General features: G+C 59.6%; 1 long non-coding RNA gene across 3 annotated transcripts in view; it reads right to left on the reverse strand.

The window, feature by feature from the left end:
* Window positions 1-322: 322 nt before the first annotated feature.
* Window positions 323-23,908, reverse strand: part of LOC149992035 (uncharacterized) — a 223,208-nt gene continuing 199,622 nt past the window's right edge. For all 3 annotated transcript variants that reach the window (XR_016508447.1, XR_016508448.1, XR_016508446.1), the window contains one exon: window positions 323-483. This is a non-coding gene — a long non-coding RNA (uncharacterized LOC149992035). The remainder of the gene's footprint in view (window positions 484-23,908) is intronic.

Raw genomic sequence — 23,908 nt, forward strand, 5'->3', positions numbered from 1 at the left:
AGTTCTCACAATAAAAAGGTTTTCAGTGTGAGGGAAAACAGCGTTCCAATCAGCGCCTGATCAGGGTTACGCTTTTCAAATTAGATCGTGCCTGCCTTCACCTGGTGCCTATTATCTGCAATAAAAACAGAAGTGCTCCCGAAAATCCTTGATCCGTGTCACAGCTATTTTGAATATTAAGATGTCAGGCCAGTGGCCATACGGGTGTTAGGGAAGTGACGGAATTCTCCCCCAGCTGGACACGTGTGTCGAGAAGGCAAGTCTGGGAGGCAAAGGTCACACGTGTGCAGATGGGACTGAGGCTGGTGTGGGCGCAGGTCACTATCCGCCCCGGTCGCGGCTCTGATGGCTCGCTCCGGTCTCTGCTATCTCTGTGGCAGCTGGTCCCCCGGCGTCGCGTGCAGTTTGGGCGGTCTGTCTCCCCGTTTTTTTTCTGCCCTTGACTCTGAGATCATTATCTGTGTCCAGATGTCAATGGGCTCTCTTGAAAAAGAAGAATAGGAGAGAAAAAGGCAGGGAGGAGGGGGAAAAGCATTTCATGAGTTCAGTTGGAGGAAACAGAAATGACAGCTCCCCCTGCCCTCTGTCCCTTCCTTCCCTCCCGCCCGAAATGTGGAGTAGCCACCTTATTTGGGGAGTGAGGAACGCTGCTCTCAAAAGGAAGGGCTGAGGCTTCATCGACTCAAGATTGTGACTGGCCGATGCACACGTCCTTACTGATCCGCTCAGCTGTAAAATGTGGCCGCATTCATTGGCCATTTCCCACCTACCCCTCGTTGCCTGCCATGTGATGGGCATACCAGCTGCCCGCCCTGCCCATACGGTGGGGTGGTACCTGCAGTCTGTGCCAGTCTGTTTCCCGAGTGACCTGCTTATTTATGACCCCTGAGGGAACGCAGAGTGTGGCTTTCAGTGGGGGTGGGGCCACGAGGGCCGCTGTCCTGAGAAACCAGTGAGCTGCAAAGTTCTTTAGGAAGGAGATAAGTTTGTGTAATCGCGCGGGTAACCTTTTTCAAGAATCTTACCTCACTATTTTTAAAACAAAGCCTTCTTTACGATAGAAATAGTCATTTGCATATGAAAAAGCCTTATTTACCGATGCTTTTGACGGGTATCCATTGTTTTTCATTTCAGAATTCTCTTTTCAACCCTTCGAATGTCTCCCTGTGAGCTCGAAGCCACGGCCCCCTAAAATATGTTCATGTCTGTTTGCGCGTATACAGTAGCCATTCGTGGGAAAGCTTTTGATCGGTGGTTTCTTTTAACAGTGTCTGGGCTGAAAATGTGGAACGCTTTGTGGGTCTGTAGCCCCTTGTAAGAAGTAACGACCCTGTCTCTTCTGTGTCTCCTTCATAAGCACAGACCTAAACTTGTTTTCTCCCGGGGGAGGAGAACTATTTGTGTGTAACTGCGACGAGGTGCAGCTAGATGTCTCAGGTGCTGACGACGGCAAGGGTAGGGAACCCGCGTCATTCCCAATGCAGTGGGTAAGTAGCCTGAGTCATTTTGGTAAGAAACACATTTGGGGAGAGGAGGATCCCCTCTGTAGCAGTTGGTCAGAGAGGTGCCCGTGAACATTTGCTCACGGAGACGAAGAGGACAGGGTGTCAGTGCAAGGGTTCTGAAGCGTCCTGGAGCACGTCTGGCCCCTCTGCAGGCTCTGGGGGTGGCGAGCCCGTCAGTGAGGAAGGAGTCACTGGGAGGAAGCATCACAGAGGTTTCCCACAGGTTTCAAGGGTACATTTCTATGATGCATGACCCATATATTGCACTGTGTCCACTGCCCAAATTCAAATCATGTTCTGTCACACATGTACTTAATGTTTTAATTAATAGTTCTATTAATAAAGAGATAAAAAGAGAAAGGAATCCCTCTTCCCTCCGCAGTGTTCCCTTGCTCAAGCCTCCAGTCATTTCCATGTCACTTCTGAGCGTGTCATTGGATTGGCAACTCGGGACCTGCTGGTGAAGCGTAATGAAAGGAAGTGAGCAGGTGGAGACTGTTCTTCCCAGAGGTCTGTTAAAACGTCTCAGAAAACGTATCGATGGTCACAGGCTTTTGAGTGCGCCCTCTAGGGACAGCCCCATGCGTTCTTTTTTTTAACGAAAGCACATGGTTGGCATGTGTCTTATGCATGAAGACCCACAGCCCGCAGACGAGTGCACTGTTGGCCAGGTCATTCAGAAGCAGACACATCCATAGAAACTTCTTTCCCCGGGTTGTGTGTGAGGACCTCAGCGCCAGGAGAGGAGGCCTGTGTGCGGCCAAAGGATGTGTCCACAATAAGATGAAGGTTTGGTATGTCCTCGGCTTTTGGGTCAAGGCATCCGTGATGTTTCATGAGAGGGAAGACGTTTAAGGAGCGAAATGTCTTCTATCGACCCAGACCCCCAAATAGTCAAAACGGAGACGTGTCCTGTGTGATGAGCTGTGGGTGAGGAAAACGCATTTGCAGAACTCAGGTGCACGTCCCTTGGTGTGCGATGTAGTCCTCCGGAGTGTGGACGTGGGCTGAGTGCCAGACGCAGTGCTAAGTGGAGGGCGGCTCAGGTGTCCGTGTCAGGGAGCTAGAGAAGGAGCTGGCATCTGCTCCGTGGAACGTACTGCAGTATCAGAGGAGCATTCGTGGCAGAGGGAGAAGGCAGTCGAATGGCCTCAACGGAGTCCTTGCTGGGGTTGTGAAGCAGTTGGCACAGTGGTCAGGAGAAAGGTTCTGAAGTCGGAGGGCGCGAGTTCAAAGCCTGGCTCTGCCTGTAGCCACCTGAGTGAGTTCTGTTTCAGTTTGTTGGGCTATGAAATGGAGATGCCAGTGGCCCTGCCTCGCCCCCTGTAGCCATTGAGTAGTGAGCGTTCATGAGAGTCGGGGGAGGGGCAGGGGGGAGGGCCTGAAGGTGGGGAGCTGGGGAGACCTGGCACGCCCTTCGAGGCTCTCAGTGTTCGCTCTGCCCATGCCAGGTATGCCCACGTTGAAGCCGAAACAACAGAACGTATATTTCATCCTGTGCTGAAGAAACCAGTGCCGGTGCTCATCCCCCGGGGAGAACAATGTCAGTGAGAGGTGCCGACTCGGAAGTGGGAGGACCCGTCTCGTTTAGAGTTGTCAGCGCTGCAGTGCCGGGGGCGCGGGCTCGCTCTGCGGCAGGGGGAGGTGTGCGTCATTCCCCACCCCACCCCCACCCCGGCCCGAGGCAGAGCCGGAGGCGGTGAAAGGTCTCTAAGGAAGTAAGTCAGTGATGGGTCCTAAACATCACGCATTTGTGAAGCACCGGGCTAAGCCATAGTGAGACCCTAAGTGTCTGGTTTCAGGTAATTTTTAAATGTATGTCATTGTATTTGGATTCCTAACGAGGAGTCGTAACAGTGTACCAGAGAGAAATGAAGACAAGTAAATAATCTGTTTTGTGAAAAACATGTTTCTCTTAATAATGGCATAAACCTTTGGTGTTTTTCTGTTTTGAGCACTCATGCCTGTGATTGTAGATTTGAGGACACTGTGTCCCGGGAGGTGTTGTGTTTACAAACTAGTGATGTGAGTGGAACAGCTCAGGAAAGCACAGCAGACTCGGCTGTTTCTTGGTTGCTGTTGTTTTTAATGTGTAAGGATCTCGAGTCCTTTTCAACGGAGCGCCCCTCCTTCCTTCCGTCGAAGCACGAAGCGTCTCTCGGCCCCCGTCACTGAGTGTATTTTCGTCTAATTGTGTCTACGACCCCTGGTACCTCCAGAAAACAGCAGCGCAGTTTGCATGGCTGTCACTGGTAAATGTGAGGTGCTGGAAAATCCGTCTGAGGCTCGGTCTCTGTCAGTGAGGGAACGCATGTCACGGCACTGTCGTCCACGTATGTGCAAAGACCAGGAGCCCTCGTGTGCGGGGTGACGGTTCACAAGCGCTCCGGTCCCCCCAGGTCACCTCGATTCCCCTGCAGACGGGCGGTCACAGGCTGTGCCGTGCGTACCCCCAGCTCTGCCTTTAGGTCGTTACTCTGGCTGCGCTTATTCGCAAGGAAGCGAGGTCTTTGACCACACGGCCAAAGCTCCGTGAGGGAGAGGTGAGGCCGGGGAGAGTGAGAAGAGAGGGGTCGTCGCACTCGCGGGGGGCGGAGGTGAGACCTGATCTTCCCGGGTCTGGACTGGTCGAACACGAAGGTCAGCCAGGAGTGATCCCGGCCGGAAGGAGGAGGAGATGGCAAGGATACATTGCCCCCGCCATCCCCCTGAGGCCCGTGAAGGCTGTGAACACTGGGAGCCGAGGCCACAGGCAGGAAGGAAAGGGCCCAGGGACATGGGTTTTATCCCCAAAGTGGTGCTTTGTACGGTCTAGTTTGCTGTCCGTATCACAGCCTCTGCCATCCTTTCTGGTGCAAGGGAGTGATGAAGGAAATAGCGTCTATCACGTGACAGGCAGAGCCATCCATGGGATTCAGGGTCTCGGGACACCCTTGACGAAGTCCCTCACATGTTCCAAAGAACCTATGTACATAGAATCTGAAGGAGAGAAACTCTGCCGTGTCTGGGGTTTCGCATGTCTAACTCGTGAGACCACGGGGCCTGGTCCCAGAGAGGCACATAGTCTCATAAAGAAAAGAAAGGGCAGGTATCTTAAATAAGAAAAGCAAATGCAGGAGCAGGATAGTCACTCACTGTCTCCTACCGTCACGTGCGACAACCCAGCCAGCCAAGCCACACGGGGAGTGGTGACGGAATTCTTTTTTTTTTTTTTTTTTGGTGGTGATAAAAAGGGCCGATGAGAAGGACAGATGTCCAGTCAGTAACCTGCGAAGGGGCCGTCACCCGTGTGGCCATGGCGGCGGGAGAGGTGATGGAATGAGGATGCTGGCGTGTTGACGGGAGCCAGCAGAGCGTAGTGTGTGTCCCTGCAGCTGACAGGAGCGGCATCCCCCCTTCTCTAAGGGACACCGTAATGACGTCAGCAGCACCAGCACTGCTGTGGCACGGCACCCCTCCGACAGCATTGCTTCGACCATGTCGGGGGCCCCAGGGTTCCACACCCTTCTCCAGCTGCACGGGTGGTGGCAGTGACCTCCCAGGCCCGAGTGCATGGGCAGGGTTTCCTTTCTCTTCCTCTCGTCATGACATCTTGTTTGCAGGGGACCTGGCGATGGAATGACAGACTTCCTTTTTTGCCTCGTAGGATTCCCAAAGCTGCTCTGGAGACCCAAGGTGGAGACATGTCTATCACGCAGGACACCCCCTGGCAAGCCCAGGTTTTTCAAGCATGAGACAGGCGGCACTCACGGAGAGATGTCCCTCTTCATGGGACCCACAGCTTGTTCGTGGGGTGCAGGTGAGCGAGTGTCCAGGGCGGTGTTCAAGCGTGACACTGTAAGAGTTGAGACGTCCTCTTGTGTGTACTGGGCTTCTGAAACACGGAATGGAGTGACCAGGCCACGGAGCAGGGAACCACTTCTCCCTGTGGGAACGACCCGGAGAGAAAGGCGAGGCACTGTCGCCTCGGCCTTGGGCCACGATGGAGTCCTGATGACGGTCAAGGTCAAATAGGTGAGCTGTACATCAGTGAATGGCAAAGCCACCCTGTCGATCCAAGTGCCTATTCACCAGACCCTCAGGTGGTCTCTGTATTTGGGTTCTTCTGCCTGTTTCTGTGTCCCGTGAATGTGACTCAGTAGTGAGCTAGTGATCTGTCTGAGTCCTAGCCCTGGTCCTGTGTGAGGAAATGGCCGCCCAAGCAGTACTTGTGGCCCTCAAGTCACGTGTACGGTGGTCCCGAAGGCCAGAGGCAGGCAGGGAGGTGTCCTCCTGGAGGTGAGAGCTTGGCCATGGGACAGCTTGCCGTTCCTGTCATTCAGGGAGACATGCCGTTTGCTGTCATTTCTGGTAGGACTCTTCCGGCCGGTCTCCCCGCAGAAATAGAGGCATGGAGAGATCAAGTCCCTCAGGGACAGCGACTCCTCTGTGGAAGCATCCGGCCAAGGGTGCCCCATGAAACCACACGGATGTGTGCGAGACCTGGCCCAGAGCCAAAAAGGTTCAGGGGACCATCCCCCCGCCCACTGTCAGCTCCAGTGACAAAGCAAGGTGGGGGGAGAAGAGCATCCCAGAGTATCGGATGAGGACGATGTGTGTGAACCCATGTGGTGCGGAGAGTCCGCGGGCCTTCCTGTCCCACCCTGAAATGTCAGGACTGGGAGCCCCAGACGTTGCAGATGTCACCCGTGTGCTGGGAGGTGCAGGAGCAGAGCCTTGTAAGAGAGGCCTCAGCGGGCACAGTCGCTCGTGTGTGTGTGTGTGTCCGTGGATGTGCGCGTCTCCTCATCCCAGGCGCGGCACGCACGGACCGCCGGGGTGCCCTGTGTCCTGAGAGGCGCGCAGGAAGCGATGGCCTCTCACAGAGCACGATCCGGGAGTCGCGGCCCGCGTGTCCCTGTAGGAGGGACACACCGTTGCAGCGCATTCCACCAGGTAATAGAATGACTTTGTCCCCAGTGCACGTCTCGCGTCGCCTTGCCACCCACACACACCACGGCGGTCGCCTCCCTGTGCACGGCAGCGGCTTGCATTCCCGTGCGCGCCTTCGCCGGCGTCCCTTTTGTGCCCGAGGCTGACACACGGCGTTCTGTGTCTCGGTCGCTGGCCCTCTGTCCATGGAGACGAGTCCCCATCCGCAGTCCATACACATGAACTCCAAGGAGGGCGCCTTCCCGTCGCCAACCGTGACATGGCAGCCGAGCGAGGCAGGCCCGGGTCAGAGCGTCCTCTCCGTTCCTGTGGAGGAACAGTAATGGTGCCGGCCACCAAGGAAGCTGGGGAGGTGGGGACTGTCTAGGCAGAGTTTGTCCTCAATAAGATGGCGCAGCTGCCTCTCTGTCCACGTGGCGTACTGCTGGGAGTGTGTGTGTGTCGACGACACAGCAGCCCAGGGGGTGTGCCTGCAGCGCGTCCCTGGAGGCAGATGGGGCACAGCAGTGAGACCCAGCCATGGAGGTGGGGGATCGTCGGAGCTGTGCATCCCCTTCCATGGGGGGCAGAGACGGTCTCGGGGGCTCCCAGGACCCAGAACGTGGCTCAGTGTCCCACTCCGCCTCCCCTTGCACACTGGACCGCATGCCACAGTCCCCGAGAGAGCGCTGGCAGAGGAAGGGCACTTCGAGGACACTGTCCTCCGGAGAGGAGTGCAGGGAGTCCTGGGGAGGCATTCTGGAAGCCAGGCAGGGCCTCTCGGCGGCGTAGGCAAGTGCAGTGGCACACGGGTCCCAGGCTGTGAGCCTCTCCGTCCCCATGGGAGGGAGAGAGGAGGCCTGCGGTCAGCAGAGATGCAGCAGCAAGCCCTCGGGGAGCAGATTGATGACTTGGAGGGCGGGGTGGGGGGGACAGTGCTTGGGCAGAGAACACCGAATAGGCCACGTTCGGGGGGCATGGGGGCCACTCCGAGCTCCAGGGAGCCAGTGGGAAAGCAGGCCCCTGCGCTAGAGCTCGCGTCTGTCCCAGCACAGTATGTATGACTAGTCACAGTTGGGGCTAAAAACACAGCTTCAGCCCCTGGTACTTACTTACAGAGGTCACCCACACGTCAGTGTTCCGTCTGTGGGCCTGGTACAGCTCCCCCAGTGTGAACATGATGGGGACCCCATCAGGGCTCCTCTGCTAAGGCAACTCTGAGTGTCCCGGGAACCGAGGATTGAGGCAAAGAATGGAAGTCACCTCTGCCTGTCCTGTGGGCCGAGCAGGCCTTGGTCGCTGGCCACCTGCCTCGCATCTGTGAGCGTCCCGAGGAGGATTGATGGCCAGGAGGGCAGGCGGGTAGACCCTGAGTGGGGAGCAACGGCACCGCTCCTGGTCTGCTCGGCCCACAGGCCTCCTGGCTGGGACCCGCCTACACAGGGCCGTGATTCCCAGAGTCAAGGCCAGGGCAGCGCCAGACCTTGCAGGCTGCGACTTGAGGGGCACTTTGCTGCAGGGAAGGGGGCGCCGGCTGGAGGCGGACCAGGGCCTTAATGCGATGGCTACACAGGGTCCCCGAAGACTGGGACCACCTCTGCCCTGAAAGAGAGAACAGTAAGGGGCACAGGCAGGTGGACAGGCAGCAGCAGCACACAGAGACCAGCCCAGACGGGTTGCAACAGCTCGGAGATGACAGACATGATGCGGCCCCTCATCAGCCAGACCCAGGGCGCACGCACAGGTGAGTCCCATCGCCGGCCATCCACAGGCCCTATGAGAGGCCAGCACGTGGAATCCACAGTCCCTCCCCGGATACCAGTGTTTCCATGACACTGACCAATGGGAGCCACTTCCGCTGCTGCCCTATATATTGCGGTGGGGTGACGAATGGCTGAGTTTATCTGCCGAGCGGTCAATCAAGAGCGCGTAGCGCTCGCTTTGACGACGCGGGCGGGTGCCGGAGGGCCAGCGCAGCTCAGGCCGGAGTCTCTAGGGGCCTTTCGGGCGCGGCGAGGCTCGGCAGCGGGCCCGGGCCGAGGGCGAGGGGTGCCGGAGGGCCAGCGCAGCTCAGGCCGGAGTCTAGGGGCCTTTCGGGCGCGGCGAGGCTCGGCAGCGGGCCCGGGCCGAGGGCGAGGGGTGCCGGAGGGCCAGCGCAGCTCAGGCCGGAGTCTAGGGGCCTTTCGGGCGCGGCGAGGCTCGGCAGCGGGCCCGGGCCGAGGGCGAGGGGTGCCGGAGGGCCAGCGCAGCTCAGGCCGGAGTCTAGGGGCCTTTCGGGCGCGGCGAGGCTCGGCAGCGGGCCCGGGCCGAGGGCGAGGGGTGCCGGAGGGCCAGCGCAGCTCAGGCCGGAGTCTAGGGGCCTTTCGGGCGCGGCGAGGCTCGGCAGCGGGCCCGGGCCGAGGGCGAGGGGTGCCGGAGGGCCAGCGCAGCTCAGGCCGGAGTCTAGGGGCCTTTCGGGCGCGGCGAGGCTCGGCAGCGGGCCCGGGCCGAGGGCGAGGGGTGCCGGAGGGCCAGCGCAGCTCAGGCCGGAGTCTAGGGGCCTTTCGGGCGCGGCGAGGCTCGGCAGCGGGCCCGGGCCGAGGGCGAGGGGTGCCGGAGGGCCAGCGCAGCTCAGGCCGGAGTCTAGGGGCCTTTCGGGCGCGGCGAGGCTCGGCAGCGGGCCCGGGCCGAGGGCGAGGGGTGCCGGAGGGCCAGCGCAGCTCAGGCCGGAGTCTAGGGGCCTTTCGGGCGCGGCGAGGCTCGGCAGCGGGCCCGGGCCGAGGGCGAGGGGTGCCGGAGGGCCAGCGCAGCTCAGGCCGGAGTCTAGGGGCCTTTCGGGCGCGGCGAGGCTCGGCAGCGGGCCCGGGCCGAGGGCGAGGGGTGCCGGAGGGCCAGCGCAGCTCAGGCCGGAGTCTAGGGGCCTTTCGGGCGCGGCGAGGCTCGGCAGCGGGCCCGGGCCGAGGGCGAGGGGTGCCGGAGGGCCAGCGCAGCTCAGGCCGGAGTCTAGGGGCCTTTCGGGCGCGGCGAGGCTCGGCAGCGGGCCCGGGCCGAGGGCGAGGGGTGCCGGAGGGCCAGCGCAGCTCAGGCCGGAGTCTAGGGGCCTTTCGGGCGCGGCGAGGCTCGGCAGCGGGCCCGGGCCGAGGGCGAGGGGTGCCGGAGGGCCAGCGCAGCTCAGGCCGGAGTCTAGGGGCCTTTCGGGCGCGGCGAGGCTCGGCAGCGGGCCCGGGCCGAGGGCGAGGGGTGCCGGAGGGCCAGCGCAGCTCAGGCCGGAGTCTAGGGGCCTTTCGGGCGCGGCGAGGCTCGGCAGCGGGCCCGGGCCGAGGGCGAGGGGTGCCGGAGGGCCAGCGCAGCTCAGGCCGGAGTCTAGGGGCCTTTCGGGCGCGGCGAGGCTCGGCAGCGGGCCCGGGCCGAGGGCGAGGGGTGCCGGAGGGCCAGCGCAGCTCAGGCCGGAGTCTAGGGGCCTTTCGGGCGCGGCGAGGCTCGGCAGCGGGCCCGGGCCGAGGGCGAGGGGTGCCGGAGGGCCAGCGCAGCTCAGGCCGGAGTCTAGGGGCCTTTCGGGCGCGGCGAGGCTCGGCAGCGGGCCCGGGCCGAGGGCGAGGGGTGCCGGAGGGCCAGCGCAGCTCAGGCCGGAGTCTAGGGGCCTTTCGGGCGCGGCGAGGCTCGGCAGCGGGCCCGGGCCGAGGGCGAGGGGTGCCGGAGGGCCAGCGCAGCTCAGGCCGGAGTCTAGGGGCCTTTCGGGCGCGGCGAGGCTCGGCAGCGGGCCCGGGCCGAGGGCGAGGGGTGCCGGAGGGCCAGCGCAGCTCAGGCCGGAGTCTAGGGGCCTTTCGGGCGCGGCGAGGCTCGGCAGCGGGCCCGGGCCGAGGGCGAGGGGTGCCGGAGGGCCAGCGCAGCTCAGGCCGGAGTCTAGGGGCCTTTCGGGCGCGGCGAGGCTCGGCAGCGGGCCCGGGCCGAGGGCGAGGGGTGCCGGAGGGCCAGCGCAGCTCAGGCCGGAGTCTAGGGGCCTTTCGGGCGCGGCGAGGCTCGGCAGCGGGCCCGGGCCGAGGGCGAGGGGTGCCGGAGGGCCAGCGCAGCTCAGGCCGGAGTCTAGGGGCCTTTCGGGCGCGGCGAGGCTCGGCAGCGGGCCCGGGCCGAGGGCGAGGGGTGCCGGAGGGCCAGCGCAGCTCAGGCCGGAGTCTAGGGGCCTTTCGGGCGCGGCGAGGCTCGGCAGCGGGCCCGGGCCGAGGGCGAGGGGTGCCGGAGGGCCAGCGCAGCTCAGGCCGGAGTCTAGGGGCCTTTCGGGCGCGGCGAGGCTCGGCAGCGGGCCCGGGCCGAGGGCGAGGGGTGCCGGAGGGCCAGCGCAGCTCAGGCCGGAGTCTAGGGGCCTTTCGGGCGCGGCGAGGCTCGGCAGCGGGCCCGGGCCGAGGGCGAGGGGTGCCGGAGGGCCAGCGCAGCTCAGGCCGGAGTCTAGGGGCCTTTCGGGCGCGGCGAGGCTCGGCAGCGGGCCCGGGCCGAGGGCGAGGGGTGCCGGAGGGCCAGCGCAGCTCAGGCCGGAGTCTAGGGGCCTTTCGGGCGCGGCGAGGCTCGGCAGCGGGCCCGGGCCGAGGGCGAGGGGTGCCGGAGGGCCAGCGCAGCTCAGGCCGGAGTCTAGGGGCCTTTCGGGCGCGGCGAGGCTCGGCAGCGGGCCCGGGCCGAGGGCGAGGGGTGCCGGAGGGCCAGCGCAGCTCAGGCCGGAGTCTAGGGGCCTTTCGGGCGCGGCGAGGCTCGGCAGCGGGCCCGGGCCGAGGGCGAGGGGTGCCGGAGGGCCAGCGCAGCTCAGGCCGGAGTCTAGGGGCCTTTCGGGCGCGGCGAGGCTCGGCAGCGGGCCCGGGCCGAGGGCGAGGGGTGCCGGAGGGCCAGCGCAGCTCAGGCCGGAGTCTAGGGGCCTTTCGGGCGCGGCGAGGCTCGGCAGCGGGCCCGGGCCGAGGGCGAGGGGTGCCGGAGGGCCAGCGCAGCTCAGGCCGGAGTCTAGGGGCCTTTCGGGCGCGGCGAGGCTCGGCAGCGGGCCCGGGCCGAGGGCGAGGGGTGCCGGAGGGCCAGCGCAGCTCAGGCCGGAGTCTAGGGGCCTTTCGGGCGCGGCGAGGCTCGGCAGCGGGCCCGGGCCGAGGGCGAGGGGTGCCGGAGGGCCAGCGCAGCTCAGGCCGGAGTCTAGGGGCCTTTCGGGCGCGGCGAGGCTCGGCAGCGGGCCCGGGCCGAGGGCGAGGGGTGCCGGAGGGCCAGCGCAGCTCAGGCCGGAGTCTAGGGGCCTTTCGGGCGCGGCGAGGCTCGGCAGCGGGCCCGGGCCGAGGGCGAGGGGTGCCGGAGGGCCAGCGCAGCTCAGGCCGGAGTCTAGGGGCCTTTCGGGCGCGGCGAGGCTCGGCAGCGGGCCCGGGCCGAGGGCGAGGGGTGCCGGAGGGCCAGCGCAGCTCAGGCCGGAGTCTAGGGGCCTTTCGGGCGCGGCGAGGCTCGGCAGCGGGCCCGGGCCGAGGGCGAGGGGTGCCGGAGGGCCAGCGCAGCTCAGGCCGGAGTCTAGGGGCCTTTCGGGCGCGGCGAGGCTCGGCAGCGGGCCCGGGCCGAGGGCGAGGGGTGCCGGAGGGCCAGCGCAGCTCAGGCCGGAGTCTAGGGGCCTTTCGGGCGCGGCGAGGCTCGGCAGCGGGCCCGGGCCGAGGGCGAGGGGTGCCGGAGGGCCAGCGCAGCTCAGGCCGGAGTCTAGGGGCCTTTCGGGCGCGGCGAGGCTCGGCAGCGGGCCCGGGCCGAGGGCGAGGGGTGCCGGAGGGCCAGCGCAGCTCAGGCCGGAGTCTAGGGGCCTTTCGGGCGCGGCGAGGCTCGGCAGCGGGCCCGGGCCGAGGGCGAGGGGTGCCGGAGGGCCAGCGCAGCTCAGGCCGGAGTCTAGGGGCCTTTCGGGCGCGGCGAGGCTCGGCAGCGGGCCCGGGCCGAGGGCGAGGGGTGCCGGAGGGCCAGCGCAGCTCAGGCCGGAGTCTAGGGGCCTTTCGGGCGCGGCGAGGCTCGGCAGCGGGCCCGGGCCGAGGGCGAGGGGTGCCGGAGGGCCAGCGCAGCTCAGGCCGGAGTCTAGGGGCCTTTCGGGCGCGGCGAGGCTCGGCAGCGGGCCCGGGCCGAGGGCGAGGGGTGCCGGAGGGCCAGCGCAGCTCAGGCCGGAGTCTAGGGGCCTTTCGGGCGCGGCGAGGCTCGGCAGCGGGCCCGGGCCGAGGGCGAGGGGTGCCGGAGGGCCAGCGCAGCTCAGGCCGGAGTCTAGGGGCCTTTCGGGCGCGGCGAGGCTCGGCAGCGGGCCCGGGCCGAGGGCGAGGGGTGCCGGAGGGCCAGCGCAGCTCAGGCCGGAGTCTAGGGGCCTTTCGGGCGCGGCGAGGCTCGGCAGCGGGCCCGGGCCGAGGGCGAGGGGTGCCGGAGGGCCAGCGCAGCTCAGGCCGGAGTCTAGGGGCCTTTCGGGCGCGGCGAGGCTCGGCAGCGGGCCCGGGCCGAGGGCGAGGGGTGCCGGAGGGCCAGCGCAGCTCAGGCCGGAGTCTAGGGGCCTTTCGGGCGCGGCGAGGCTCGGCAGCGGGCCCGGGCCGAGGGCGAGGGGTGCCGGAGGGCCAGCGCAGCTCAGGCCGGAGTCTAGGGGCCTTTCGGGCGCGGCGAGGCTCGGCAGCGGGCCCGGGCCGAGGGCGAGGGGTGCCGGAGGGCCAGCGCAGCTCAGGCCGGAGTCTAGGGGCCTTTCGGGCGCGGCGAGGCTCGGCAGCGGGCCCGGGCCGAGGGCGAGGGGTGCCGGAGGGCCAGCGCAGCTCAGGCCGGAGTCTAGGGGCCTTTCGGGCGCGGCGAGGCTCGGCAGCGGGCCCGGGCCGAGGGCGAGGGGTGCCGGAGGGCCAGCGCAGCTCAGGCCGGAGTCTAGGGGCCTTTCGGGCGCGGCGAGGCTCGGCAGCGGGCCCGGGCCGAGGGCGAGGGGTGCCGGAGGGCCAGCGCAGCTCAGGCCGGAGTCTAGGGGCCTTTCGGGCGCGGCGAGGCTCGGCAGCGGGCCCGGGCCGAGGGCGAGGGGTGCCGGAGGGCCAGCGCAGCTCAGGCCGGAGTCTAGGGGCCTTTCGGGCGCGGCGAGGCTCGGCAGCGGGCCCGGGCCGAGGGCGAGGGGTGCCGGAGGGCCAGCGCAGCTCAGGCCTCATACTTAGCAACAAACTTACTTTTGTTCTCTTTCTTTCTTTGCCACAGAACAACAAACTTACTTTTGTTCTCTTTCTTTCTTTGCCACAGAACTCGTTTCTCGGGACTTCCAGAGGTGCCTTAGGAGACATGCCCTGATGTTGTCACTCGTATTCACACTGGGGGGGTCTTGCCACGCACACCGAAGTGAGGATGAGCTCCGAGCTCCGTAAGTAACATCAGGGGGCCACACCTGTCTTTTTAGCCCCTACTCTCACAACTCATACATACTGTGCTGGGACACGTAGGAGCTGGAGCGACGTGTCCTGCTTTGTCCAGGAACCCCACAATCCCCCGGACCCACAACGCCCTACATGGCCCCGAAAAGCTATCCCAAAGGCAGCGGTGTTCATCCCTCCCGACATACCTCCCCCCACCTGCCTTGGCTCTGGGTGGAAGAAGTCTACTTACCTCCATAACACTCTAGTTTCATCTACCCTAGCCTAGTCTATCTTAGCCTAGCATAGTCTATCCTATCCTATACAGGAGCGACAGAGAAGAGAGCAGAGGAGGGACAGACGAAGGTAGAGAGACAGAGGACAGCAGAACAGACACAGAAATAGAGAAGGGACAGAGGAAGGAAGAGAGCAGAGAAAGGACAGCAGAACAGAAATAGAGGAGGGACAGAGGAAGGAAGAGAGTCAGGAGAGACAGGGGACAGGAGAGAGCAGGGACAGACGAAGGTAGAGAGACAGGGGACAGGAGAGGAGGGACAGAGAGGAGAGGAGGGACAGACGAAGGTAGAGAGACAGGAGAGCAGAGAAAGGACAGCAGAACAGAAATAGAGGAGGGACAGACGAAGGAAGAGAGTCAGGAGAGACAGGGGACAGGAGAGAGCAGGGACAGACGAAGGTAGAGAGACAGGAGAGCAGAGACAGGACAGCAGAACAGAAATAGAGGAGGGACAGAGGAAGGAAGAGAGACAGGAGAGGAGGGACAGAGGAAGGAAGAGAGACGGGACAGGAGAGACAGAGAGGAGAGGAGTGACAGACGAAGGTAGAGAGACAGGAGAGCAGAGAAAGGACAGCAGAACAGAAATAGAGGAGGGACAGAGGAAGGAAGAGAGTCAGGAGAGACAGGGGACAGGAGAGAGCAGGGACAGACGAAGGTAGAGAGACAGGGGACAGGAGAGGAAAGGAGGGACAGAGGAAGGAAGAGAGACAGGAGAGCATAGACAGGAGCGACAGAGAAGAGAGCAGAGGAGGGACAGAGGAAGGAAGGCGCGCCCGGGAATGCAAGCCGCTGCCGTGCACAGGGAGGCGACCGCCGTGGTGTGTGTGGGTGGCAAGGCGACGCCAGACGTGCACTGGGGACAAAGTCGTTCTATTACCTGGTGGAATGCGCTGCAACGGTGTGTCCCTCCTACAGGGACACGCGGGCCGTGACTCCCGGATCGTGCTCTGTGAGAGGCCATCGCTTCCTGCGCGCCTCTCGGGACACACACAAGCGACTGTGCCCGCTGAGGCCTCTCTTACAAGGCTCCGCTTCTGCACCTCCCAGCACACGGCTGACATCTGCGACGTCTGGGGTTCCCAGTCCTGAGATTCCAGGGTGGGACAGGAAGGCCCGCGGACTCTCCGCACCACATGGGTTCACACACATCGTCCTCATCCGATACTCTGGGATGCTCTTCTCCCCCCACCTTGCGTAATGACAAAATTCACATGCATATTTCAAAAAGGCTCACAGGGTGTGTGATCCTCCGTGTCTTGGTTTGGCTCCCCACCATCTTCCTTGCATCTAATCTGACACTTTTTCATCTATTTTCAGGCACTGTTGTGGAAACCATTCCAACGAAGGAGCCGTGATTCCTTTGCTCAGAAACAAAGGTGTTCTTACTGGGCTCCTTTCCTCCTGTACTGACTCTTCGGATTCCTGGGGTTCAGTCCTTCCCATTTCAGAGTACATATAACTCTCATCATCCGCTTCCATCTTGAACACACTTGCCAAGTATTTCACGTGTGTCCTTTCCTGTCACCAGTGGATGGGCCTTGGTATGTGGAGTTCGGCAAGAGCCAAACCTACCTAACATTATCACCATGTGAATGATCCAATAAAGAGCCAAAAAAACCCATCTGTTGTTTTTTGTTTTTTTTTTTGGAACAAATTCCTAAAAATGACAGTACTGGACTGGGACACAAAAGTGCTGCGCGTGACTTGTCACAAATACCCGCCGGGCAGAAGGCCACCCTCACCTGTTCGTTGTCCCACTGGCTGTAGCCTCTGGGGCCTCTGGGTGACACGGGGGTACTTGGCATCCACAGGAAACACTGCACACTTGCCACCTCAGCAGAGCGTGCAGGACAGAAAGGGTGCCTGTTAAGAGGACGGCTTGTCTAGGACGGCCTCTGGTTTCATCGTAGAGGCAGACCAAGTGTCCTCCCGTGGGGGACTGTGGTTTCAAGTCAGCCACGTCCTTGTCATCGCGGACGTGCTCGGAGGCACACCGAGCCACGTCTGTGGTGAGAAGAGGTCCCTGTACCACAGCGCTGTGACAGGGCCCATGGGCCAGGAGACTCACGTCTGCAGACTCTGTCAGGCCACATCGCCTCCGGCACGAGGTGAGTTCTTACACACCCGTTCTGACCATGACACGTGACCGTTCTGTTTCGGTGCGTTTTAAAACTGGTCTCGTATTTTCCTTTCTGTTCTGGGAGCTAAAGCTAAAAACACTTGTGTGTTTTTTTAAGGGAATTTCTCACCAAAATGCTCTTTCACAAAATCTGGGGGCTTCTCTGCTCTTCTAGTGGGAACTTACATTAAGAGAAAGATCCCACATGACGGAAGGCCTTGCCCAAAATGGCTTCCTTATCTAAGTAACGACCTCACCTGTGACAGTCCTGGTTTAATATTGCTACGTAAAGCATTGGGTAGAAACCGAAATGCCCCACTGAGATGAAATGCCCCATAGCCACACAAACTGTCAAGATGTCAGTAACACACAGTACTACTGCCTGGAAGAAAAGGGTAACAACTTACACATGACACCATCTTCACCCCACACACACACACACACACACACACACACTGTATAGACCACCCCTGAGTCTTCTGCAAACCCACGGGTCCTCCCGGGCCGGAGTCCCCAAATGGGATATAGCTTCAGCGTCCATGTGCCGAGCACTACACCCCACTTCCAGTTCCATAAGGTCTTGCGAGATTTTAAATGGGATTCAGAAATAGGCTTCTGTGTCTCTCAGAGGTGCCTTTCCCCATATGAACCCTTTTAACAAAGGTATTACACCAGGTACAAAAGCTGTCCCGTCTCTTCCAACCTTTGGATTCTGTCTAAAACGCAGTCATTTTGTTCGACACTGAAAATGTCTTGATTTCGTTGTCCTGCTATTTTGGGCCCGTCCGGCCCCCTGCGGTGGTAATGAGGAGGGGGTCCCCGCTGGGCCCAAAGAATACCATCTGACGGCCGCCGCGGCGCCGGCGTCTTTTATTTACGGAGCCGGGAAAATGAATGGGCATTAGTGTCCAAACACCTCACTGCACTCCCGCGGCCGCGCACAAAAGGGGCTGATTGGCAGCAAATTTCCATTTATTTTCCAAAACTATTTACCTTCCTGAGGCTTGGCTGATTGCTATAATGGCATAGCTGAGGGGGAAAGAAAGGGCCATTTCACACCCCGATATATATATATATATATCCCAACCATCCAAAGGCTCTGCTTCTTCTGAATAAAGATAATACCTTTGGCTGCCTGGCTTTTCTGGAGATGTGCGGACCTCTGAGGTGCCGGGGCCTGTATTTCCTACTGTTGTCTTAAACAAGAAAAGACCCCCACCCCGCAGAGCCCAAAGGAAGATACTTCACATCAGTAGATACAGACGACATATAAGAGAACACTCCCCGAGGGCCCGAGGCCACCTTTGGACCCTCCCAGAGAGCAAGGCCAGCACTTTCACGTCTGGAGTTCAGTCCAGCAATTGAGCATGTTCTTCAGAATGTTGACTGTTTGACCTCACGCTCCTTCATAGGCAGGCAATTCGGAGATGCTGTAAAATCACTGTATCTTTTCGCATTGTGTCATTCACTCACGATGTCAACAAATATTACCTGAGCACCTACTATGTGCCACAGATTTTGAGCCAACCACCTAGGAGACCGCTGCACTTCTCCACCCGTTCTCCAAGCTCTGTCTCTGAGCAGGGATGCTCTTTATTCTCTGAATATCATACGTTCTCCTCACCTCTGGACCTTGGTTCACTCTGCTTAGTACCCAGGGGATCTCTTTTGCTCCAGATCTACAAATCCGAGTTCCCACTCTTCACAAACTCTTCCAACGTGTTGCCCCAAACTCCAGGGAGTAGGCTGCGCTGAGCGGGGAAGGCACACAGTACCACTTTAAAAGGCAGCCACAGGGACGTTTGAATAGTGCGGTCAGAGCTCCTACTTTATTAACCTCACAAAAATCACAGCGTTCAAGCCCTTCCTCGTCTCTCATATAGATGAGGCCACCAACACACATCATGGCCCAGGGCTCCTGGGGGAGGGAACAGACTCGTGGAGGAGCTCAGGGCAGGAGGGCGACAATACCCAAGGAAAACACCCGCAGCCCAGATACACCAGCAACATCTTAGGGACGCGGTGGTCCTCGGAAGGCAGAGAGGCACACACCCAGCCACAGATGACACAAAGGCACTGACAGAGCGTGCCGGGGAAACCGGGGCACGCCGCTTCCTCTGACTCCTTTGAGACGACACCCCTAGGTCTATGTCTGCCGTCACCAGCAAGCCTCTGATTCCGCATGCAGGGAGCCCCAGAGCAGGCCTTCACGACTGAAGGCGTCTGTTCTTACCTGTCAGCGACTCGGGGCCCCTGGAAAGGGTTAGCCTGTCTGTCTGGACTCCAGGGACTGGCCCTTGGCCTCTCTGGACCAGAAGCAGCCAAGCTACCTTATTTAATTAAACCTGCTGCTTTCTGGACCGCACACCTCCCATGTGCCGCGAGCTAATGCTCTCATTTAGAAGCATTGCTACGGCTTCCTTCTAACGCACTAACAGTGACTGAGCCTCTTGCTGGTAACGCCCCAGCAACTGTAAGACCTGGGGGACACTCAGTCCTGAAGACGTGTCAGCAGTGATGCCAAACCAGAAGGCCCTGGCACGGAAGTGGTGCATCTACAGTAGGGACATCACCGCTCCAGGACAACCGCGTTTCCTCACAGAGGACACCCACCACGCATGGGTGGGCTTCTCGTGCAGAGGCAACCCTACGAACCCTAGCCGGACAGTGCAGCTGCTACGGGGCCCCTAGAATCACAGAGAGCGACCAAGGATCACACCTTATTCCTCGTCACGTACGAAGTTCGCACCGAGATCAGACATTCCACGGAACTTGCACGTGGCTTGTCACCCAACAGCTCGGGGAACACAGAAAGGTTTAACGGGCTGACAGAGAACTGAGGACGATCGAGAAGAAAACCACACTGTGAGAAACCCTACATGGGGCAGCATTCGATTTAAACCCAGGGGATAGGCCAGGAAGACCAGCGCCGCATGAGGGTTGGACAGAACCCCTGCTCAAGTTAGTTACAGGAAGAGCAGAGAAAGACCGCATCCCCGGTAAAGGAGCAGGTGGGGGTCGTACAGGAAACCTGTCTCCACAGGAAATGGCTGCCGGGTTCCTGGAGGGCCACTCCACCTACACGGCACGGCCCATGCCTCGCCCCGATGAGGAACTCCCCAGGATAGGCCCCACTGCCGTCTGCACTCCTGCTCGTAGCAACAACACGCTTGTGCTTAGGAATACTGTGTCTGCCAGTCCAGGCAGCCCTCCTGACGGCATCGGCAGCAGTGACAGCGTGCCCCGCAGGGGCGGCCACATCATACGCCCTGCCACAACGATGTGACCACGGAAGGAGACTTGAACCCATTCACATCTCCCGGGTTCCTTCGTGGGAAGCCCCTCTACAGGACATGAGGGAACACATGGTTCAATCTCAGGCCGACCAAAGGACCTACGGATTGTAGCTGTGAATGCCGCATGGTGCTCACCCGGATAGCAGACGGCCACAACCAAGAGCATTTACTTTGGGGCAACTTTGCAAGGACGTCGGGCTTGATAGAGCACATTTTATATTGCCCAATGCCAGGTTGTCTGAAACGACGTTGTAAGGGCAACACTCAGACTGTACGGACTGAATACAAGCTAGGAGTTGTGGTTCAACCAGGTCCGTACTGCTTAAAGGGGACTATGACGTGAAGTCCCTATGCTGGGCAGAACTGTTCACCCCTTCTGAACACTTAAACTCACGGTGTAAACACAGGGGAGAAACAGGCAACGTGCAGAGGCCCAAGAAGGGCAGGCCTTCCAAGGCAGGAATTGCTGACGTCCCAGAATACGAAAGGGGGGTCAGACAACCCAGGGAAGGGCTGCCTGCGCATCTACTCCAGGTGGAGGAACGGAGAGGAGGACTGATGGGGAGAACCAGACAAAGGAGAACGGAAACGGTCAGGAGACGCACTAACAGCTTCCCGGGAGAAGACATTGCACACACGGGATGAGCTCCATCGCGACCTCCCAGACACAGAACCGTGACCACCAAGGGTCACCACCACGCCTCTTTTGATCATCCTCTGCTGACTCTGTGTCTCTGCTGGAATTTTCTCAGCTGGACCTTATACTGTTTGTGAAAACCGAGGGTGCAACAGTCACAGCGCCGAAGCTGAACGTCACCTTGTCCCCAGTGACGCCCTTTGCCTGTTGGAACCTCTCCCTTCCCAAGGCAGAACCCAGTAGAGCCAGTGCAGTGCACCCCCAGACCTGACCTCGTGAGCACTGCATTACTCCCGAGTCCACACGCCGCATTTCCACACTACGTGACGGAACTCAGGCCCTCGCGGCATGAAGAGTTTCACACAGACTTTAGCCGGCTCTTAGCATGTGTACCTTTGTATGCACATAGACTAATGACAAAGGGACCTTATTTGAGGGAGGAAGGCATACCGCTAGCACCGTACGAACTGCCAATCCCCGACCCTGCAGCTCAGCAGCTACTGGCAGAGCTGGGCAACTCAGATGACATTACAGATGTACACTACTTGGACGTCCCTTTGGCACTCTGGTGTGTCGGCCGGAGAGTGTACGAGAACAGCCAGGCACGTACCGTCTGCATACCTAGAACCAGAGAGCCCACCAGACCACCAACACAAAATTTTACAAAACCACAAGTCCTGGGACTGTGGGGTAAAGACCTGCTTGGCAGAGTTACAATCATATAATGTGACAGATTCTGTGTTTAGAAATGCTACAGATGTGTGGAGAGAATTACGCAGATAGAGACCTTACTGTTCTTTAACTACCTGTCCCAAAACTTGTAGACAAGTCATTGAAACCAGATGGCAAACAGCCTAGGGGTGAAAACCATTTGCTGGGACACTGTGTACTAGCGTGACTGACGTGACGGGTTGCTGTGACACTTTGCTATGTCCACGGAATGAGGATCTCCAGATTATAGGAGGACAGTGGTCAGCCTACGTCCCAGCCTTCAGTAGAGGAGAGCAGGTTATACCGGCAATGCCGACGCGAAATGCAGCCTGACCTGAGCCCTGTACGGCACCAGAAAGCACGGCCCGCCCAGAGGCAGCCGTGCCGTCACAGAGGAGCTCCACAGAAGTCTGGTATGAGCCCGGGTATAATCCAGGGGAGGAGGGACCAGACGCTGGTGACTGTAATGAAGACAGTGACTAAGTATGACAAGAACCCTACTAGTGTGACCAACGGTACTAACACAACGATAAAACCACCCATCATGACATTTTGGGGTAAGCCCTTTTATTTTAGTCCATGACTTTCAGGCCCAAACATGCCTTGGGGATACCCAGGAAAATAAATTGTCATACCAAAGGAAAATAATATAACCTATTACACATACAGCTGGACAGGGTTTCCACACGTTCCTCACTTGGGTAATTTTGGCATCCTAAGCTGCCATAGGGACAAAGGAATTGACATAGACGATCTCACAAAACCTGTGTCTAAACATGACGGTACACACGTCGGCAGAAACAAATGCGCGGGATTAGGAAAGGGAACCAACACCACACTTAAACCGATACAAACGGACTGTATGATGGGTTGGCAAACAGGGGAACACGATGGCCAGGGCGAGGACATGAATGTAACTAACAGGACCCCATTCTGTATCAGTGACGCTGGAAGTGCCTACGGGTAAACTGTCAGAGACCCTAACGCCACTGCAGGGCGCAGTGTGCCCGTAACGTGTCCGCAGGGAGACGCCTGGGTGGCACAGAGTAACAAACGTGGGCACAGGACAATCGAGTAACTCGGGCACCACTATCGAATACAAATTTAGCAATCTACGCTTCACGCCATAATTTCACTACGTGCACAAACAGATGGCAGAAGTCCCCAAATAGCTTTCCAAAGGAGGAGCGGATTAAAGCTCCATTTGCTAAAAATCTCCATTTGCAGTGCTGAGCACCAGGCTAGAGACAGACTGGGCCTAACACACGGATGCCCATAGGCCTCATCGGGAAGGTCACGCCGCAGTCCGCATGTCCCCCTCGGTCAGTGGGCCACGGGCACCCCAAACCTCACAACTTAACATGTCAGATATATCCCACCGGCCCACAATTAAGTTACATTATGACGCTGACGGTGACACACCTAGAAGACACCCTAAGGACACATATAGTATGACAGGACACACACAGATCACAAACCGGACATCAGCAGCAATCACATACGAACGCTTAGGATGAACGTTCGCATTCTGCCCTCGGGAAGACGAGGGTGATGTGTTTTTGTCCTTCGAAAATGCGCCGCAAGCATCACAGCACAGAGAACGCCCACTGGTGGGTGGCAGACCCCAGGAGAAGACGCACGGGACTTCCATCAGGTAGACGTGTGACTAGAACCACACCGCCTTCCAATGCTACAGCCGCAGCGGGAGGTTGGGCCACGCTGGACTGAGGAGCACGACCCCCAGTGAGGGACCTCTCTGTAGCACCCACCTGTCCTTGCTCAGCCACCCTCCTTCCGCTCTTGCTATGCTCCCGATCACAGCCCGGGGCCATGCAGAATACACAGAGGGTGCCATGTCAGCCCCACACGTCCTAAAACAGAACACTGGCAGCCAGCTTGGCCCGGACGGCTCCTGAGACCAAAACCTGAAGTCTCTAAACTAGAAATGGTCTTTCATAAGGAACAATTTACGGCTACTAATCTCATACCACAACGTACGGCGATACAAGAACTGCAGTATCGGATCTCTCTGTTACGTGGAATACTGAATTTGAGCCAACCAGGAAGGAAGCTGTCGCAGCTAGGACTCGCACTAGGCCTACAGCAAGCTTTATCTGGCCAGGAATACAGCAAGAAGTAGCAGTATGAAGGTCACAACTGGTCTCAGCAGAAAAGAAAATGATCAACATTTTAGAGAAACTCAGGACAGAATAGGGATGCCATTGCCTGCAATGAGAGGCATCAGAAAAACGTGAGATCGCTTCCGGGACCCCCATAAAGTAATGAAACCAACGGTAGAAGGATTACTAAACAAAACTGGCATATTACCCACCAATCTCTTAACCTTAAGGGCAGAAGTACTGAACAATAAAATCCATTTACAGTGTGAAAGTTTACACTCGTCACCACAGTTGCTAGTAGAAGGCTTAAGAGAATCGATCACTTTTGGCAAATCACCAAATACACACAACAAAGGCCACGCTTATGTGATCCCAGACAGATCAGAGCCGCCGGGACGCCCTCCAGAAGGTGACCGCACACTACACGTGCTGAGCGTAGAAGACACTGGTTCATTAAGAGCTCGCCCAGTAATGCCAACACTGACAGCTACTGGAAATAAATTTTACACAATTTTAGGAGACATTCTATATCTAAATACATACATTAATGAAAAGCACCTTCCACAAATATCAGAAAACGTGTATTGCACATTCACACCAATCGAGCTTCTGGTTTTTTATTTAGATCTGGTAGAAACATGCAGACGCACTATTATACACAACAGTGGTGAAGGCGAATGGACCATCGGCTTAGACAACCATACACTAACTTATCTTCACAAAAACATGATGAACTTTGACATACTCAACTTCGGATGCTGTTTCCTACAAAATATTATTAATATTAGCCTAACTCATCCATCCTATCACAGGAGGAGCTGGAATGAAGTTACAGAGCTTTACCTCCAACGGTGAAAGACCACAGAGATACTATTACTGGCAGAGGGTCCTCCTCCATTACTCACGCCTCACATCCAAATGTGCACGTACTAGAAAGAAAAGGTACTGACATTCCCAAGCAGAGAGAGTCTCTAAAAACCCATGAAAAAACTTTAGAC

Source organism: Furipterus horrens, unplaced genomic scaffold (assembly GCF_987537825.1).
Source record: "Furipterus horrens unplaced genomic scaffold, mFurHor1.1.pri manual_scaffold_16, whole genome shotgun sequence".
Lineage (NCBI taxonomy): Eukaryota > Metazoa > Chordata > Mammalia > Chiroptera > Furipteridae > Furipterus > Furipterus horrens.